Genomic DNA, 12,104 nt, shown 5'->3' with positions numbered 1-12,104 from the left:
CCATTAATCACCTCTTGACAGGAGGAATGGACTCTTGTTGTGTACAACAGGCAGTGGCATTTGAATGCAAGCTTTAAAAAAACACAAAAAAAACATGTTAAATCCCAAAACATTTCTAGCCTGTCTATCTATGGGTAACAGGGTTGACATGTTTTGCTCAACCTGCTCAGTTTTTCACCAGAAAAGGGCCAAAAAGACTAGACCCAGCTCCTCTACTTTCACACTATGATTTGACTATTAGATGTTCTATGTTGCTTTTTGGGGAAAAAAATAAATTGAAGGAGTAGTTTCACCGTATTAAAATGACGGTTCTGTTCACGTAACAGGGTTGTCTTTTAAAATGAGGGACAGACGTAAATTAATCACTAATCACGTGAAATAACTAGGGCTTTACAATGATGGTGAAACTTGGATACATTTTGGGATTAAATGGGTTGAAATCTTCCTAGAAGTGACACAGGGTTGATGGAGGGCAATGTCAAAATGATACATTTCAGCAAGTTTTTATTCATATAAAAAAATCGCATTTATTGAATTCTCCATATATTAAAGAGCACTTTTTAACACAACATGCTTGTAAAATGCAATATTGGTGGACAATTTCTATTTAAAATATCAGAGAGACGCAAAAGGCACTCTCTTCGTGGAACGACCCACCAACAGCCTGGAAGACTGGGAACAATAAACCTGTTCGTTTGCACCACTCCTGAAGCTGTATGTTGATCTTAATGAGATGATACTGTTTAAAGACACAGTTGCTCAATCTTTCACAAGAAAAGAGCAGAAAATGCTGTCAAGAATTTTCTTTGCGATCTTTTGTGTCAACCTTCTGTCAAGTGTGTCAAGACCAGCAAAGTGGTTTGTCAATGATAAAATACATCAGAGCACTTCTAAAACTGTGAGTTTGAATACTTAATAAACCAAACATATGTTCGATAAGCCGCCCCCCACCAAAGGAGGGACAAGAGTTCACCAATCTAAATCTAAACTTCAAAGGCACCATCTCTTCTCTTATGCTAGCTTCCCTTTCAACAAATTAGGTCAAGTTTCCTCAGCAATTTTAGAAATTAGGAGACTGCCTCTTTGAAATGTAATCACGTTTAGCAGCATGAGTAAACACATTGCAGACAGTCTTCTATTACTTCAAACAATTGAACTTTAGATATTGTCACTAATAATTATTCTAAATGTGTATAGCTTTGATGCAGCAGCACAGGCACAATACGCTTGTTAGGATAAATATTTGTTGTCTGTTATAGTAATACACTTGTAACGATGGTTGGAATTCAATTGTAACACATTATACTCCACATTATACACATACACACACAAATAAGAAACATGGCGACGGACAGTGATGGCTGAGTTGGAGGAGATGAGTGTCTCATGGGACAGGGCACAAGCTGTGGCCAAAGACCGACTTCAGTGGCAGAAGATTATTGCAGTCTTAGGTCCCACAAGGAACAAAGAAGACTAAGTAAGTAAGTAACATTCTACTCTTCTGCAATGCAGTTTCAACCAAGCTGTTGCTATACCATATCACGTCAACAGAGGTGTCAACTGGGCTATGGTCCGTTGACCAGGGCCCAGTCAGACCCACTAGGACTGAGACTGAGACAGGAGTTGCAGAAAAAGGTGATTCCTCACAACCTGTCAAAGGCGTTGACACACTCTTGGTGATCTTCCGATTTCTTGAAAGGGAAAGAGTGAACATTTTCCTTATGGCTTCTCTGTTGTACGGGGTGGAATGTAGGAGGAAGATGAGTTATTCAGGACAAGCAACCATTTATTGCAGTAAAACCTCCCACAGAGAAGGAGCTCTCAAATAATTATGCAAAGATATTGGGATCACTTAACACCCCCACTTGGTTACGGTGGGAAAGTTGTTATAAAATGTCTTCATTTGTGTGCTTTCTTGTGTAACACCGGAATTGTAGTCTTGACAAAGGCTCAAAGGTACAGTTCTGCTTGTCCAAACTACCATTTGTAACGATGAGAAACATCCAATAGCCTGTTTGTTGTGAAGCAGAGAAGGGAAATTAAACATGAGAAAGACAGGAGAACAGCAGAGTGGTGAAACTGTGAGAGCACAAGAAGGACCTTCACAGTAGTGTCTCTCTGGGTTGCTCTCTTTGATTCAACACTGCTGTTACATCATATGGGCGCTATTCACGCAGGCCTGAATGCATGTTGTTATTCGTTGCATGTTTTCAGGTTTGGTCTGAGTTTCCTGAGTGAATGCAAAAGTCCTTGTCTGAGTGAATGCAGGTCATCATTGCATGTTCTGGTTATGAATACATGATTAACATGAATTTCTGTCTCCTCTAAATATGACTTTCAAAAACAGCTCGCTTAACAAGTATTACGGTGCAGAGGGGTTTAATCCGCTATTCCTCTTACTCAACATTTAAATGCCCCACTAATGATAGGCCTAATAAGCTCCTTTTCACGGTGGTCCCACAGTTTTAGCTTTGTTCAGGAATGATTCAAATTCAGACATTTCAGTTTTGTCTCTGTAAAGGTGAATTCCTCTTGATTGAAACACATCATACTAATTAGGCATAAGCCAACTGAACATTGTGTAAGAGGACTATCCAGTGGGCAACATGAAGGGTAGAACGGGGACGGGGAGAGAGAGATGGATACTGAGAGAGAGGGAGCTCTTCAGCTGTCCAAGTCTCCTGCAGTAGTCGGAGAGGTTTCAGGGGTACGTACACAGCAGCCAGCACTTCTTTCAGGGGATATATGGTCAACTACACCAGCGGTCTCTATTTAAGCAAAGCCAACACGTTCAGTGAGGGAGGGTAGACAGTTTTCTTTCTTTCTCTCCTGGGTGAGCTGCCTTTCTATCATGCAGCAGACGTTCTGGGTGAATTCACCCAGGGATTGTATTGCCCACAGCGGGGACTTTGAGCTGGCGCTTATCTTTTCATTCGCTGACAGGAGAAAAAGCCCCATGGTCCCAGGTATCACCCCTCAACAAACCCTCCAACCTCTGGGGACAGCTGGCGGTCAGCGAGTGGTGAGGTGGAGCCTCGTCTGGCAGGGTATAGCCTAGCGCTGTGGTCTGCCCTGATCCAATCACAGGGTTGGAAATGAATTTGTGGGTCCTCATAGCCCGAGGATGGCATGGCGGTCACCTACCTCCTGGGTTCTGACTGATACACATGTCCTTGTATGCCCGTGTGGCTCAGTTGGTAGAGCATGGCGCTTGCAACGCCAGGGTTGTGGGTTCATTCCCCACGGGGGGACCAGGATGAATATGTATGAACTTTCCAATTTGTAAGTCGCTCTGGATAAGAGCGTCAGCTAAATGACTTAAATGTAAATGTAAATGTATGGAGCGGCAGGCAGCCTAGTGGTTAGAGCATTGGGCCAGTAACCGAAAGGTTGCTGGATCGAATCCCCGAGCTGACAAGGTAAAAATCTGTCTTTCTGCCCCTGAACAAGGCAGTGAACCCCCTGTTCCCCGGTAGGCCATCATTGTAAATAATAATTTGTTCTTAACTGACTTGCCTAGTTAAATATATATATATATWTWTTTTTTTATATGAATTTCATGAGTGCCCTGCTCTCCCGTATGCATTCACAAGATGTGTTCATATTGACTATGTGTGTGGGAATGTACTGTTTATAGATATCAGAAAACATATTGGATGAAAGTGTAGGCAGTGCAAAGTCTGTGTAATTGTTGTCCGTATCTGAAATCTTAGCCAGAACAGGACCATGTTCTTGTTATATTTTGGATTTGGTGCTGGTAACGTTGGCTGGCTGTCTGTCTCTCTCAGCATGTCATTGTCATTCCTGAGGGCACCCCTGGGAGATCCCCTTGACTGGCCATCTGGATACCTACTGTAGAAACATGCTCTGTCCACATCCACTAACTTGACAGATATCCTTATTTTGCCTGAGCCGAAACCTGGTTTATAGGGAGCTGTACGTGTCCTTGGTTTCACTGGGGCACAGATTTTGATTTGAAATAACACAGGAGTTGCTGCCCAAAAGGGGTGTCCGGTGAAAAAGGTGTAGGAAATGGATACTTCGTAAACGGCTGACTGCCGCTCAGAAAGTGGAACTGAAGTATTGGTCATTGAAGTTTGTCAGCACCCAAAAGGAGAGGAAGAATATAAAATATGTCTGTATTTATAGTGTGATGGAGGTTTGGCACATCTACACTAGAATAAATAGTCTGAACTAGCACTCAATATAATGCATACATACACTGAGTGTACAAAACATTAAGAACACCTGCTCTGTCCATTGCATAGACAGACCAGGTGAATCCAGGTGAAAGCTAGGATCCCTTATTGATGTCACTTGTTAAATCCACTTCAGTCAGTGTAGATGAAGGGGAGGAGACAGGATAAAGAAGGATTTTTAAGCCTTGAGACAATTGAGACATGGATTGTTTATGTGTGCCATTCAGAGTGTGAATGGGCAAGACAAAATATAAAGTGTCTTTGAACGGGGTATGGTAGTACAGTAGGTGTCAGGCGCACCGGTTTGTGTCAAGAACTGCAACACTGCTGGGTTTTTCACGCTCAACAGTTCCCCGCGTGTATCAAGAATGGTCCATTACCCAAAGGACATCCAGCCAACTTGACACAACTGTCGGATGCATTGGAGTCAACATGGGCCAGCATCCCTCCCTGTAGAACGCTTTTGACACCTTGTAGAGTCCATGCACCAACGAATTGTGGCTGATTTGAGGGCAAAAGGGGGGGTGCAATTCAATATTAGGAAGGTGTTCCTAATGTTTTGTGTACTCAGTGTACGAATACATTCTGACCTTGTGTTTAGCTTTGTCACTGATACAATGATTAACATCTAGATAGGAATTTGATGAAAAGATGAGGAATTAAACAAGGGCATAAATTACTGTGGAATCAATGCTATGTATTAGTCCCAGAGGTCATCTCTAATTTTAAGAGTCTATTATAGTGGTTATTTCTGCTCACCTTTATGATAGGAGCCTATAATTTACTCAGTTGAGACACACGCGCGCACACACACACACGCATCAATGTAGAGGTTACTGGACATGGTGAATGCGAATCATTTGCATTCTTGTGTTACACGTACTGCAGTGAAAAATGAACTCTGACACAGAATTAATAGAAAACCAGTTTTGCCTGGGTCACAGTCTCTCCCTCTGATGGAGAACTGCATTATGGGGACTGTCTCTCTCCCCCCCCCCGCCCCAAATTACATAGAGACAATATGAGTGGTTGTGGGTCACGATTACCCATGTGCTCACAAGTATTGCACGCTCAGATATTTAGAGAACTTAGAAAAGCTGTAGAAATGCATAAGAACTGTTATTCATCATGGTGATCTTTTAACATGACTTATGTTCCACAAAGTTTCTCTAACTGATTATTCGATTGGATGACATATGTACACTTACATAAATACATACATAAGTTATAAAATTCAATATGAGTGGGAAGGCTAATATTCTTAGAGAACCTTAACTCCCACAGCCAACCATAAAAAGAGCACATTTTCATCGGTGACTTTTGTTCATATTGACATTTCAAACGTTTGACATTTCAGATGTACTGTATTAGCGAACATAAACTGGATTGACTCTCAGAAATACACTTCTTTTTCTTCATAAACCGAATTACAATAAGTTCAAATGTGGCAACACTTTGAGAGTTCATGTTTATGCATGGCTAGGTCTCAGCAAAGCTAAGATATATTTTTTTCTCACAGTAAGAGAAGCTTGTTTTTTGAAATGCCTGTAAAATAGATTCTTGGCTGCCTTGTTCCGGAACGATTGAGGGAAAGCAGTGAATGTAAAATGAATGTTGAGCTAAACTAATGTCTTGAAGTACACCTGATTCACATTAAACCCATTTCTCTTTGGTTGTCCTCTCGTATCTACATTTTTTCATAGCTGTTACCTCACTTCAGGGGGCAAATGATGTAGTCACCTTTTTATCCTGAAATACACCAGCTTATTTCACATTGGCAGTCACATTTATTGTAAATATGAATCTAATGTTTCTGAACACTTCTACATTAATGTGGCTGCTACCATGGTTATGGATAATCGTGAATAAGAGGCATAAATATCCTAGACCTACAAAAATGCTAACCTCCCATGGTAATGGGGAGAAGTTAGCTTGTCTTGGGGGACTGATCTTTATGCATCTGTAACTTTCTCACTCATCAACATTCACAATTTATGTATGATTATCCGTAATCATGGTAGCATCCCCATTAAGGTAAAAGTGTTCAGAAATATATTCTGTTCTTATTTAAAATAAAAGTGACTCCAAAATGACACAATGCATTATTTACCAATCATTTCTATTGGGCACAACATAATCTGAAACACAACCAATTTTTTTTTTCTCCAAATGCATCCAAGACGTTTATAGAGTAACAAGCTTGATGTAGTCATTGTGTTCTAGGAATATGGGACCAAATACTAAACGTTTGATAAAATGAAATACACTATTTTTGCTAAGTGAAATTGTCCAAATACTTATGTCACCTTCAAATGGGGGAGTGCTTTCATTTCCAACAGTAAAACAGATATGTATTAAAGTACCCTCAAATAAAAGGTGACATTCTGTACTGTCTCCTGATATAAAACATTTGATCTCAAATCCAAAACGCTGTTGTATAGAGCCAAATTAAAAGTTTTAGCTTCACTGTCCAAATAAAGTGTTCAGAGTAGCCAGCCGATAATTGCATTCGTCTCGCCATGACACCCATGCCAAATCATGCTATACAATATAGTCAGTGTACAATTACCTGGCGGAGGCAGTATCCTATGACATTGAGACTCACACATGAATGATGTTGCATTATTTTCAGGGTCATTATCTACAGGGACTCCCTCGTTAGTGGTATAGGCTTTTCACTGTGACCAGCTGTTTATTTGCAAACGCATACATACACACACTGCAGGAGGCGGAGGATTGTAACTGTCCTTTTCTCCAGCTCCCAGGGTTGCAGAGGGAGTGTGAAAAGTTCATTTAGATTTATCAAGAAAAGTGTTCCAGAACAAATAATACAGCAACACATTCTCTGCTGGGACCTGTATCTACTAGTACATTTGCATAAAGGTCCACACATCAAAAGTAGCGGGTGCCCTTTTTAAAATATTAATGTGCAGCTTGTTTGAAGCTCCCTCTCTGCTTTGTAGCGCCTCCCTATCAAAGGCAGGGAAAGGGAGGGAGAGGAGGGAGTTGTGTGTATGTATAGGGCTGTGTGTGTAAATGTAGGTTTTCTGTCAGCTCCTGCCCTATTTTCTCTCCTTTTCCCATCGGTCAGCTTGTCAGTTTACCATGTCTTCAGACTTGACAGAGACTGTGATTTCAAATAGCTATTCAATTGGCAACCAATTCCTTATCTCTCCAGGACAAATTAAGCGGACTAGTTGCTATACTTATAGGCAGGGATGGCGGCCGCGCTCCTTTTGTAGKCCTACGGATCAATTTCCACACTATTTTTTAAATAATACATTTAAAAAAAATGTTTTACTCAGTCGGGGTCTCGACTTATTGTTGAGAGTTAGAATAGTAGAATACACAAGGTGCATTTACATAATTTGGTTGTGCACCAGCAGTTTTTCCCTTGTTATGGCAGTCACTGGCAGTCAGTCAATTAGCCCATGTGAGCTAAACATTTTTAGATTGGTAAATGAGTCTAATGGCTAGCTGTCTACATTTTAGTAATCATGGTCGAATTACCAACTGGGGGGCCCACATTGATTTTGTAAGCCACGCTCATTCAAATATCATATTAAAAACTGCAAACATTTCTCTTCACCCAATGGCAAAGTGTGTAGAATTGCATGAAATGAGCTGTTAAAACGGGTCATTTTTATCTCTGCCCCATAGCAAAATGAGTAGAATTGGATGAAAGGAGTTATACAATTGTAAAACCTTTCCCCACCCCATGCCAAATGTGTACAATTGCTGCAAACTTGATTTAAAACTGCAGTATTTTCTTTACATCCCATGGCAAAATGTGTAGAATTCTATGACATTAACTCAGATTTTTTTTTCTCTCTGCTGTCAAGACGGGGACCGCAAATTTTTTTGTTGCCTGCAAGGTCACGGGGGCCCCCCAACAAAATGTTTCTAAGGGTGGCTCTGTCTGCATGTGTAGGTATGGATGTGGGTAGGCAGACCCGTGAGGCAGACCGGCGAGCCCCTCATGATTCGTTTTTTTTGGCCCCCACCCCCATCAAAGTTGCCCATCTCTGACTTAAAGTAAGGCATGAGAGCAAAATGTGTTGAAGGAAATGTTTTCATAGGCCCAGACAGACACTTACTGTAGATGCTGGTCGACACAACAGAGGGGAAATTGCTGTAGTGGCGTTTCTGCCTAGGCATCAGGTTTGAGGGGCAGACTGATTAACTTGTTTATGTGCCATGTCTGAGTTTCCTTTCCTCCTCTGAAGTCTGTGGTGGGAGTTGGTCATCTCTGTATATGGTAGAGATTTTTGGAAGGGATTGTCACGTGATTGAAGCGTAATTTCCTTTAAGCATGGATGTGTGCTCGCAGTGTGTGTGCAGTGTGTGCGTGCATTGTGTGTGTGTGTGTGGGGGCACTTATGAGCCTTTCTCACATATGCTCAGACTAAATTGAATCATATTAAAAATAAGTTTCTGCACCATTTGTCACTACATTAAAATGAGTCATTTATCATGTTCCATTGTAGGTTGGACAATGTTTTCAAATGTGCAAATACTATTTAATTCATTAGTAACGGGTCCTACCTCATTCTACCTCATTTCCCGATATCATCGGGGAAATAAATGGATTGAGGTAGGAATGAGGTAGAACCCATTATTAGTGAATGTGTCTTTTGAAAAGTAGCTGTGCCTTGGACATTTCTCATGAATAATATCAATGTGAGCATGACGACTGTTATCTTTGGATAGGTGTGGTACAAGTTCAAAAGATAAATGGAATAAAGTTGATTCTTAATGTACTGTATGTCTGCCTAGATTGTATTATTTGTAACAAGATGTTCTTTCTACCTATTCACTATTCAGTGATATCTATTCATAAACACCTCAGATGATCATTGCAAAGACAGAGGATTTTTTTTKAATCTGGTTTTGGCCTTGAAAGTTAGCTGCTAGTGTCTGCTTCTGTTTATCTTCTGTTAATAGAATCTTATGATCAACTTCCCATCCACCATTCTGTTTCTCCCTATAGACAGGAAAGTTAACAACGTACTTTGTTTTACTTCGAGAGCTATTCCATCTGCCGCCTGTTAATTAAAATATGCATGAAACCAAACATTCGGTTAAAGCTGGAATCAGTAAATGGTTACAACTGCCTCGTCCGTTTGCAACAACAAAGAAGTTACTTCAAACAATGAAATCTGAGATCATTGCACACACGATAGAACAGCAGAGTGTATATTGCAATTTTWATTTTATTTTTTCACCACCATGCCTGGATGCTCCTTTCCTCCATTTTCCTAAACAAAATAAAAACAATAAGAATTGTGCTGGGACGAGCAGGGGCGCTGTTTCCCCTAATGCGGATTCCACCTTTTAACATGATCATTTCAATTCATCAAGGCGTGTTACCATTTGATTCCTTGAAACGTTGGCATACACAAGAATTTCATAAATGTAGTGCACTATTTGCTAATAATTCAAATAATCTTACACCGTTTTTTTTCTTTATTTTGGGTGAAGATACAAAGAGAAATGGAACCTCTATAGTTACCGTCATTTATTAGCTCCTCAGTAGCCCAACATGTAGCCTGCTGGCTGCCTTGTCTCTCAAGCTTTCTCTCTCCACACCTTCGGCTCGGGGACCCGTGGTTAATCAAGTTTAATTGAGGTAATATAGTATTGATTTCTCCTCTGTTTTCTCCGTTTTTTTTACACCATCTTGGCTCCAGGCGTGCCAGTGAGTACACAGTCGGTAACAGAAGCCTTGCTTTACCAACAGCTGTGTCATTTGTAATGGCCTAATTACCTGCATGATAAACAACTGCTGCTGGTCATTTGTCAGAAGGTGTACAACCTCAAAAGCCCATTGGCTGGGCTTTAGAATGGACTGCCACGCATGGAAGTGCATAGTGAAGTGATGGCGGTATTTGTGTTAGACGGAAGCTCTCTAATATGAAGACATTAAGGATTAATCCTAACTTGTGCCCGTTTTCTCTCAGATCTTACCTCATCAACTCATCATGATCATTAAGGAGAAGAACAGTAGCCCATCTCCCTCTTCTCACCTAGCTTGGAGACTACTTAAAGATTTAAATCACCTGGATCTAAATCAAATTTCAATATCCATGGGATCTTTTTTTCCCCTCCCTATTCCAGGGATGTGAACAGAATGGACAAGGCTTTAATTCATGCCTATACTTTTCGAAAAAATAATTGACCTTCAAAAGGAAATGGGAAGCGGAGGGAACCAGTCATTCATCACGGCCAAGTGAAGGACGTTTCACCATGCAGTCTTTTTATAGTTGCGAGGTCTATTTGGTTTAAATGACCCCTGCTGCGAATTATAGTTAATAGAACACAAACAGTCTCCTTGAAAAGTTATGGTAGACATTAAGGGCAGACCATATGCTCTTTAATTATTAAAACTGCTATGCTTCTCAATGCTTCAGAGTGACTTCTGCAACTACAGAAAAAGTAGCCAATGACCATAGTTTTGTAAACTACAGAAGTGAGGAAAGAGAGGGAGTATAAGTCAAGAATTGAGATATCAGTAAGGAGGGCATTAGTCCTTTATGAGTGTTCTCGATAGTCCCTTTTCCGTCAGGCTGAACACTTTGAGCGAAATGTGCCACGACATGGGCAGGACCTTGAGCAGCTACAATTAGAGCCAGACTCTGACTGAAATCTATTTCCACATCCAGAGGGATCCGTAGCCTCCACGGAGTGCAGAAAACCCCCAGCCTTGTTGGCCTGGCCCCGCTACAGAGCCAATTCCTTTGGGGATCCTAATCATAGCTGCAAACTGAGAAATCGGGGTCAGGAAAATGCAAAGGAGAACTCCGGAGAGGACTGGGATAGAAGGCACTGAAATGTAGATTTTCTATACAGGACGACATCTTAATCCACTGATGTGCCCTGTACAGAGCTAGGCTCCAGTTGTAGTTGAAGGGGCCTTCCTATGTGGTGTGCATACTGTAACTAACAGGCCTCGGTGATGAAACAGAATACCTTCAAAACAGAAAATGGAGATCAAATCAGAAATTCGATTTAAGATTGCCTTGTGGACAACATGACAATGCTTGTTCATAAAATGTATCAAAAATCCATTGTTTACCAGGCTTTGCTGTTCAAAAGAACTTGCATACAGTGTAGCTTATGCATGCAGAAGTGAGCAGTACAAGCCTTCTGTCAACAGGTCGAAGGTCCAAATCTAGCCTACTACTAAATATGGTTGCCTAGCAACACACAGTTTTATCATGCATGGTCTACGAAGTGGACATAAAGGCACTGTTGTTAACTTGTTAGCATTGTTTCAGCTTTTGATCATTTGGAGCCAAATTTGATAATCAGCATTGGAGCTCTGTTCCCTATTTCAATGTCCATCCTAACATCTCCCTTCCTCTCTCTTCTGATGTCAGTTAAAGAGTTTTCATTACATGCCATGCAACCTATTCCAGATGACTTCCTTTCAATCTGTCTTGATTCAATCCCAAAAAAAAGGTCTCCACTTAAAAGCCTTGGGAATTGGATACAATATGCAGCATTTCCTATTGGATTGAGTTTACTGCCAGGGGATTCAGCAAGGTAGCAATTAAATATGCAATTATGTAAACACACAGCATTGTCAAATGATATTTGTGGGCTGCGGCAGTGCATGCCAAGTTAACTATCTAAATTGTGCCAAATACATTATTTGCAGCTGAGGGGTATCTACAAAGGAGGAGTTAGCCATCTAACTTGCCTAAATATTCTGACATCTTTTTTGAAAGATAAGCTTGAAACTGACATGATCTAGTTGACTCAACAACCAAAAACACATATGTAAGTTTAGCTTTCTTAATGAACCATAAAATAAGTGGTTATTTCTGGTTGTTTATAGAAGTCAGCAGGATAACTCATTGATCCTGCTTTGCAGTATACCCCTCAGGGCTATTTATTTTAGTT

The 12,104-nt window shown here is 40.8% G+C and overlaps 1 long non-coding RNA gene across 1 annotated transcript in view; it reads left to right on the top strand.

Moving 5' to 3' along the window:
- LOC111973476 (uncharacterized) overlaps positions 1–12,104 on the top strand; it is a 67,277-nt gene that overhangs the window by 12,066 nt on the left and 43,107 nt on the right. The window lies entirely within an intron of this gene.

The sequence above is a fragment of the Salvelinus sp. IW2-2015 genome, linkage group LG14, assembly GCF_002910315.2.
Source record: "Salvelinus sp. IW2-2015 linkage group LG14, ASM291031v2, whole genome shotgun sequence".
NCBI classification, from domain to species: domain Eukaryota; kingdom Metazoa; phylum Chordata; class Actinopteri; order Salmoniformes; family Salmonidae; genus Salvelinus; species Salvelinus sp. IW2-2015.
The sequence above is the reverse complement of the archived record's forward strand: the minus strand, read 5'-3'. Positions and strand labels throughout refer to the sequence as shown.